This window comes from Rutidosis leptorrhynchoides, chromosome 4 (assembly GCF_046630445.1).
Source record: "Rutidosis leptorrhynchoides isolate AG116_Rl617_1_P2 chromosome 4, CSIRO_AGI_Rlap_v1, whole genome shotgun sequence".
Taxonomy (NCBI): Eukaryota; Viridiplantae; Streptophyta; class Magnoliopsida; order Asterales; family Asteraceae; genus Rutidosis; species Rutidosis leptorrhynchoides.
The window spans coordinates 586,412,872-586,422,878 of NC_092336.1; positions in this window are offsets into that span (position 1 = coordinate 586,412,872).

Here is a 10,007-nt window from a genome sequence, read left to right on the forward strand (position 1 = left end):
TTTGACAAAAAGTCAAACTTTGGTCGGGTCAAAGTCAACAAAAAAGTCAACACGTTCGGGTCGGGTCCCGAACTATTTTTCTGTGCTAGTTATTCATATATAAGCATGTTAGAACAAGTTTCATGTGAATCGGAGGTCCCTAGCATAGCGTACATTTCACGTGAAATTGAAAAGTGGGACAGAATCAAAATCATGCCTATTGTCGTGCCGCGACATAGGCTGGCCGCGCCGCGGCGAATAACGGGTGCTGGTACCTGGTCAGTCTCAATTGTCTAAGTCCCAAACCAAAATTCAAACAAACACAAAACACAAACCGTAAACACTTAGAACTCGTATCTTATTTCGTTAGAAAGGTAATTTGACAAAGAACACAACTAAATACATTTCACCAACCAAAAACATCATTTGCAATAACCGACTTTCCAACATTTAATGCTCAAGTTCATCAATGCACGTTTTTGATTCGGGAATTAAATGCATCCATATAACGCGCCGTTTCGTAGGTAATCAAGTATACAATACAACTAACTACTTACTAACAACAATTCATGGCATTCAATACATTAAAAGTTCATTTCAAGTTCATCAAACCCTAACCCAAATTCACCAAAATCACTAATCAAGTTTATGGAGTTTTCTAAAGCAACCTACACATCAAATTGAAGCTAGTGATGTTAGGAACACATTTAATACATGCATTTATAACATTTAACATCATTCAAATAACCAAATCACCAAATCAAACACACCAAAATTTATGTTCATGCTAGTTACTTCAAATAACAAGATCTTGAGCAATAGACACTAATTAACAACTTTATAAATTAAAAACATCAAGAACACAAAATCTGGTGATTTTAGAAAGTTACCCAAATGAGATGTAATCGGTATGGAATCGAAGAGGAAGTTGCAAGGATTCCAAAAATGTAATTTGTTTTGATTGAAGCTTGCTTGAACGAATTTAGATGATGATTCTTTGAGATGGAGTTTGAGAGAAATTGTGAAAGTAGTAAAAGAAAAGAGAAAAAGAAATGGAATAATGAATGGATGAGGTTGAAGGTTTGACTAGTTGACCTAGTCAAATCTTTGGCCTCTTGGCAAGTTTAGTCCCTCCACTTTGAATCGGGTGCGTGAATTACCTAAACGAGATAATTTAAAACGCGTATTAACGAAGGATGTTATAATCATATAACGGACTTTAAATAATTAAACGGAAAGTAAACGGAAAAGGCGGGATGTTACATTACCTACTCCTTAAAAGAAATTTCGTCCCGAAATTTAAGTAGGCGTAGCAGTCGTTGTTTCTTCCTCGAAATCTTGCGTTTTCGGAACCGGGAACAAGTGAGGGTATTTCCTTTGCATTTGGTCTTGTCTTTCCCAAGTAAACTCGGGTCCCCTTTTGGCGTTCCAACGGACTTTGACAATCGGGATTCGACTTTGTTTCAACGTCTTGACGGAGGTGTCCACAATCTCAACCGGTTCCTCCACAAAATGGAGTTTGTCATTAATAGTAACCTCCTCGAGAGGGATGACGATATCGGGTTCGGCCAGGCACTTTTTCAAGTTAGATACATGGAAGGTAGGATGAACGGAGCTCAATTGAGGCGGAAGATCTAAACGATAAGCAACGGTTCCAATACGCTCCAAGATTTCGAAAGGACCAATATACCGTGGATTTAGCTTCCCGCGTTTCCCAAAACGGATTACACCTTTCCAAGGCGCGACTTTTAACAATACTCGGTCACCGACTTGAAATTCGAGGTCGTTGCGTCTTTTGTCGGTATAGCACTTTTGACGACTCCGGGTCGTCCGAAGCCTATCTCGGATTTGAACGATCTTCTCGGTGGTTTCGTGAATGAGTTCGGGTTCGGTGATTAGCACGTCGCCTACTTCGGCCCAACAAAGAGGTGAACGACATTTTCGGCCATATAACGCTTCAAAAGGTGCGGCTTTTATACTCGCGTGATAACTATTGTTGTAAGAGAACTCAGCGAAAGGAAAGTGCTTGTCCCAAGCTTTTCCAAAATCAACAACGCAAGCTCGTAACATGTCCTCCAAGGTTTGAATTGTTCGTTCGCTTTGCCCATCGGTTTGGGGATGATATGTGGTGCTCATGTCTAAACGCGTTGCCAACGCTTCTTGCAAGGTACGCCAAAATCTAGAAACAAAACGGCCATCTCGGTCGGAGATAATCGATAAAGGTACACCGTGTCGGGCTACGATCTCCTTGATGTAGAGTTGTGCAAGTTTTTCCATTTTGTCTGTTTCTTTCATAGCGAGAAAGTGTGCGGATTTGGTGAGACGGTCAACGATAACCCAAATAGTGTCATAACCGCCCGTCGTTTTTGGTAGCTTGGTGATAAAATCCATTGTTATTCTTTCCCACTTCCATTGAGGAATTTCAGGTTGTTGAAGTAACCCGGACGGTCTTTGGTGTTCGGCTTTGACTTTGGAACATGTCAAACACTTGGCAACATAAGTAGCTACGTCCCTTTTGATGTTCGGCCACCAATATTGTTCTTTAAGGTCGTGGTACATCTTATTGGCACCGGGGTGAATTGAGTATCGTGACTTATGGGCTTCATCTTAAATAAGGCTTCGCAAGTCCCCATAACTAGGCACCCAAATTCTTCCGGCGAAATATCGGAGTCCGGTTTCTTTAGTTTTGAATCGAGAGACGAGAATGTTCAAGAGCTCGTGTGAAATGTTTTCATCCTTGAGAGCCTCATCTTGGGCCACCCGAATTTGACTATTAAGGTTTGTGTGAATGGTGATGTTTAAAGCTCGAACACGAAGAGGCACCGCTCTTTCCTTTCGACTTAAGGCATCGGCTACTACGTTTGCCTTCTCGGGATGGTAACGAAGCTCACAATCATAATCGTTTAAAGTTTCAATCCACCATCGTTGTCTCATGTTTATTTGCTTTTGATCAAAGATGTGTTGGAGGCTTTTGTGATCGGTGAAGATAGTACTCTTGGTTCCATAAAGATAGTGTCTCCACATTTTAAGTGTGAAGACAACGGCTCCGAGTTCGAGATCATGTGTCGTGTAGTTTCGTTCATGAATTTTGAGTTGTCGAGAGGCATAAGCAATGACTTTCTTTCGTTGCATCAATACACACCCAAAACCATGTTTCGAGGCATCGCAGTATACAAAAAAATCGTCATTGCCTTCGGGAAGTGACAAGATAGGAGCGGTGATTAGCTTTGTTTTCAAGATTTGAAATGCGGATTCTTGTTCGGTCGCCCAAACGAATTTCTTTCCCTTGTGAGTTAACGCGGTTAGAGGACGAGCAACCAAAGAGAAATCCTTGATGAATCTACGATAGTATCCGACGAGACCCAAGAATTGACGAATGTGAGTAGGAGTAGTAGGAGTCTCCCATTTACTAATGGCTTCGATTTTTGATGGATCGACTTTAATACCTTGATCACTTACAACATGACCAAGAAATTGAACTTCCTTTAACCAAAATTCACACTTGGAGAATTTGGCATATAGTCATTCTTGTCTCAAGAGTTCGAGCACAAGTCGGAGATGTTGTTCGTGCTCTTCTTCGCTTTTAGAATAGACCAAGATGTCATCGATGAAGACAATAACGAATTTATCGAGATACGGTTTACACACGCGGTTCATAAGATCCATGAACACCACCGGTGCGTTAGTGAGACCAAATGGCATAACAAGAAATTCATAACTACCATAACGAGTTCAGAAAGCGGTTTTGGAGACATCTTCCCCCTTAACCCTTAATTGATGATAACCCGAGCGGAGATCGATTTTCGAATATACACAAGACCCTTGTAGTTGATCAAAGAGGTCATCGATGCGAGGAAGAGGATATCGGTTCTTAACCGTCAATTTGTTTAGTTCACGATAATCAATGCACATTCGTAGGGATCCGTCTTTCTTTTTAACAAACAAAATCGGAGCGCCCCATGGTGAATGGCTAGGTTGGATAAAACCACAGTCAAGTAGTTCTTGGATTTAACTTTGCAATTCTTGCATTTTGGATGGAGCAAGTCTATATGGTGCACGTGCTACAGGTGCGGCTCCCGGAATAAGATCGATTTGGAATTCAACCGGTCGATAAGGTGGAAGACCCGGCAATTCGTCGGGAAATACATCGGAATAGTCGCTAACAATTGGCACATCATCGATGTGCTTCTCATCGGACTCGACTTTTTTAACGTGGGCAAGGATCGCAAAACAACCCTTACGGAGTAGTTTTCTAACTTTAATGCACGAAACGAGGTTGAGTCCGGTGCAACTCTTATCGCCATAAACAATCAAGGGTTCACCATTCTCGATAGGAATTCGGATTGCGTTAAGATCACAAAGGATGTGAGATTTCGTTTTGGCTAGCTAATTCATACCGATTATTACATCGAAGCTCCCTAGTTCCATGGTTATCAAGTCAATTTCACACTCATTACCCAAAATGTTTAACGTACACCCCCGGTAATATGTGTCGGCACTCAATAGTTTCCCGTTGGCCACTTCAATGGTATAAGTGGTATCTAGTGGAAGTGGTGGAGTGCTAAAAGAATGAGTCAAAGTCTTGGATACAAAACTCTTATCGGCACCCGAATCGAATAAACAAGTAACATAAGTGTTGTTGAGGAGAAACGTACCCGTGACTAATTCATTGTCATCTCGGGCTTCCTCGGTGTTGATGTTGAAAGCTCGGCTGCGTGTGTTGGGGTTGGCTTTCTTCTTCGGACATGCATTTCTAAAATGACCCGTTTGGCCACATTCATAACAAGTACCCGATTTTGGTGCATTGGGCACCTTTTGAGCGACGGGGGCGGCACTTCTACAATCGTTGGCCACATGACCACCCCTTTGGCACCGGTGGCAAAATAGATTGCTACATTCACCATAGTGGTGTTTGTGGCATTTGTTGCAAAATGGTTTATTTCCGCCATAACTTTTCTTGGCGTCGGAGGTGAAAGGCTTTTTGGTGAAGTTGTTGTTGTAATTGTTGCTTGATTAGGGGGCTTCCCATTTTCTTTTGTTGCCGCCAGATTTATCCTCGGCCTTAGGTGCCGGAACTGCGATTTCGTCAACCGTTTCGATCAATTGGCGGGCCATGTTTAAGGCTTGTTGTAGGTTAGCGGGTTTGGATGACATCACTCCTTTTTGATGCTCTTTGGAAGACCATCCATATAAAGTTCAACCCTTTGAGATTCGGGGTTCACGAGGTTGGGACACATCAAGGATAGTTCGGCGAATCGTTGATTGTAGGCCTTGAGATCATTTCCGACCGCCTTTAAAGTTCTTAGCTCTTGTTCGAGCTTTCAGGTTTCTTCACGAGGGAAAAATTCGACGATCACCCTTTCCCTTAAATCGGCCCAAGAGAGGGCGTGAGCTTCATCGGTACCCACCGATTGTACATACGTGTTCCACCATGTGAGGGCGATACCGGCAAATGTGTGGGTGGAATATTTGACCTTGTCTTGGTCCCGACAACCGCTTATGCTAAAGACGGCTTCCGTTTGCTCAAACCATTTGGTGAGCACAACCGGTCCCCTGGTCCCATCGAAAGTATGAGGTTTGCACCCCATGAAAGTTTTATAGGAGCCCCCTTCGCTTGAGTTACCGGCCCCCTGATTGTTGTTGTTGTGGTTATTGTTATTGTTGTTGTTGGAGGAATGACCGGCCATGGCCGCATCCACGGCGGTGGCTATCATTCGTTGTAGAGCTTGTTCGGGAGTCTCATGGCGTGGCACACGACGAGGAGGCATTGTTCCTTCAAAACACAAGAATACCATTGAATAGTATTTTCAATAATACTAATCATGATATGGAATAAGGATAGAGAAAAATTTTCCTTGACTCGCCTTAAATTCTTTATGACATAATGTCGGAACGTTCATATGAGTCACCGTAATATAATCCCGAAAATTATATTACCCTAATTCATATATGCATTCGACATTATTTCACTAAGTCAAGGTGGCGTGTCAATTAAATTAAACGACGTGAGATTAAGATGAAATAAGAGTAGATATGAGTAGAAACGTTCGAGTATAAATGAACAAGTAGTCAAGTAATTCCTACTTCAAGTCTATATGCCGGTTGTAGTCTAGACTCACTAATGTACCCTATGACTCGGGGTTGACACCAATGAACTCTAAATCCCTACAACCAACGCTCTGATACCATCTGTAGCGACCCGACCAAATCATGTTAGACGGCGCAGACTACTTAGGTCCCGTTACGTAGTCATAAGTCTTTAACGTAACGTTTGACCAAAATATGTCGCATTCATTTCATAAGTAAAAAGATGTTTCAAGTTTACAAAAGTAGTTCAATGACTAGTTACATTTCAATGTTTAATGTACAAATGAAACCTATGCGACACAATTTATAAAAGTAGTCAAAAGACGCTCCAACAATGCACGTATACTCGACATCCAAGCAAGTATCAAAAAGTAAGCGGAAGCATGTATCCTTAAGCATTCAAGGACCTGAGAAAACATATAGAAAACTGTCAACGAAAACGTTGATGAAATCATAGGTGTTTTAGTAAACATTGTTGTGACGATCGCTCCAAATTCATATGGACGAACACATCATTCATTGATTTCATTGTGAGGTATTTGACCTCTATATGATACGTTTTGTAAACATTGCATTCTTTTGAAAAGGCACACCATAAATGAATATTTAAATCAAAGGTTTTCGACATCTGATGATTTCTACATATAGACAATCACCATAAATAATAGTTTACAACAGTACTTCCGTTGACAATGCAGTCAAAATAAGATACATGGTGATGATTTGGTGAATGCAACGTTTCCTTGAAAAATATGTCATGTAAGACTCCATGCACATAGCTTGTCTAACATCTAAGCAAACAGCGGAAGACTTCTAGGAAACCTGAGAATAAACATGCTAAAAAGTGTCAACACAAAGGTTGGTGAGTTCATAGTTTTAATGTTTCGTATAATCTGTATATAAAGGTGGATTACAAGATTTCAGTTGTTTCATCCAGAAACGTTTATCAAAATATTCTACGAAATTGAGCACCCTAGTAACTAAACTTAACGTATATATAATTTGTACCCTTTGTATAATCATCTTAATAATACACGCAAACCAATGTGTACGCTTCTCAAATAACATACGTCCGTTAAAAGGCTAGTGCTCTAGCTCGGACAGGGATATCAAGCCCTATGGATCCATATACTACTACTCGCGCCCACCAGTTCTTATAACCAGCAGTTACTAGTTACCAAAGCTAAGGGATTTTCGGTTCAAACTCGGTGTAGAATTTAGTATGTACTTGTATCCATTGCGTTTAAAATAAAGTGCATGTATTCTCAGCCCAAAAATATAGATTGCAAAAGCAATTAAAAAGGGAGCAAATGAAACTCACGCATATAAATATTGTATATCGGTTAATAAAGCATTTGCATGTATTCTCAGCCCAAAAATATTTAAAGTATTTAAAAAGGGATACTATAAACTCACCTTAGCAGCATATAAAGTCATTCACCAAAATGTGATCGAAACACGGATTACCAAATAACTGTAGATCTCAACATATCAATATTGTAGAAAAGTACGTAGACGTAACGGAGATAATAAACACTAGATTTGATTCATAAATATACCCCCGAACATTACCCATAACCTCCATGGCAATAACCCATAATTTTCTTAACTCTATCCCGCTTGAAAACATATTTTGAAAGTGACACGCTCATGACCTCGTCGTAGTATTTTAGGTATAATACTAATAATAATTAGATTAATAATAATATTAATCTTAATAATAATAATAATAATAATAATAATAATAATAATAATAATAATAATAATATAAATACGGAGTAAGATGAATATATATGTGTGTAAACTGAGCCGAAATCGATGAAATTTATAGACCTCGCCTGGCCAGACCTCCCATGCGATCGCATGGGTTTGAAGGCCACAGGCCATGCGATCGCATGGCCCTATTTTTCCAGCCCACATGTTTTTGTCCTAACATTTGTCGACATAATAAAATATAAATATAATATATATAATTTAAATTAATTAATTATATATTATATTAAATTCACGTGCATAGTTGACTTGTAATTTTTGTTCCGATAAGTCGTACGTTGTCACTCGACTTATGTTCCGGTTCGGATTTTTCGAACGCCCTTTCGTACGCTGAGAAAACTAGTACTTTTTGTTTCGTGACTCGTACCTTTGTCAAAATATAAACTTAAATTATCCCTAAATTATATCACTCAAAGTGTATCTTAAACTTTCGAGTGTTTTGGTCATTTACTTCTATAAATTATCGTCTCGTAGTATATACATATACATTTTTTTTATTTTGAAATAGTGTTTTCCTGTAGCAAATAGTGATTTTCGAAAACACTGTAGCATTTTGGGTACTGTAGCAATTCGAAAATACTGTAGCAAATTAGTGTTTTACTTGTTTATTTTAAATGTTTTAGTTCACTTATCTAAATATGAATCGAATTAACAAACGAATGTTACTATCGTTTACTAAATAACTTGAAATCATATATATATATATTGTTCGTGAATCATAGGGAACAGTCAAAAAAATAATTGATTATATGAATATAGTTCCAAAACTGTCATGACTCAATATTACAGACTTTGCTTATCGTGTCGGAAATGTTAATCATACAAAGATTAAGTTTAAATTTGGTCAGAAATTTTCGGGTCATCACAGTACCTACCCGTTAAAGAAATTTCGTCCCGAAATTTGAGTGAGGTCGTCATGGCTATCAATAAAAATGTTTTAATGACGAATATGAGTTGATAATAGAGTTTTATCTATGTTTGAATAATATGGATAAAATAATCCAATTACTCGAAGCGTATGAGAGAAGTTATCGTAATCAAGTGAAATGGAGAATAGAGATGTGTCTTATCTCTAGATGTTGTAACGATTGATTTTCGGATTTTAAGGAATAGAAAATCTTCATAATTTAAATAAGATTTGATTTTTCGGAATTTGCGGAAATTAGGATTTTCTTTGATTAAATGCGTAATCTGCCTCTATTGCTGCGTCCGATATTTTTCTATAAATTGACCTCTTCCGTTTCATTGTTTTCACTACTCCTACATCTTCTTTCTCATTTCATACTTTCAAAAGATTGTGAAATGCTTCATCCAGTTCTGATTCTTGATATACTCCTAACTTTCATATCTGTCATTCTTCTTTTTCATCTACCACCAGAGGAAGTTATTTTCTTCTACTATTACCTTGGGGTTATAGTGTTTTTCATTCTCCCGTGTCTTTATATTGCTATACGCATTGATATACACGGTTTGTAATTTCGGGGTTGTTATCGGGCTTTATGTTCTCCATTATATTTCGGAGCTTCATGCTTTCGTTTTCTCTTCCCGACCTTAAGTCAAGCGAATAATGGTCCAGAATTCGTAGGTATGAATTTCAGAATAAACATAATTAATGTTCTAAGAAAGAAACGGTAATGGCACAATCTGACTTGTCAAATTACCAGAATATCCGAAAAAGACCGAATCATCAAGAAATATATTTTCTTGATATATTTAGAGATTATATAGAATGAAAGAGTTATGTAACATGGTTTATGATGAGGGTGTGATCTGTGAATCTTTGTCACGTTCCATTAGAAACTCAACATGACTTACTGTAATATAATCACGTTGATCAAGTGTCATTATATTATACTAACTCATGCTTCAGTTCCCAACATTACTTCAAAACATCCATTTTTTTCGAATTTTTCAGATTTTAGAAATTAAAATAGTTTCTTATATGATGTAACACAGATAGCGCGAAGAGGTAATGATTTCAGATAAGAATGGTTTCAAAAAATATCTTCAGAAATATGGAGGATATTTATAATGGGAGATGCGATGATATCTTAGAATATTTAAGATAAGATGATGATGAAGAATATTGTCCCCAAAGGTTTTAGTGTAAGGAGCAAGGTATTCGTTAATGATTTCAGCAGACTCTGAATCATTTGGATTCTTTGAAG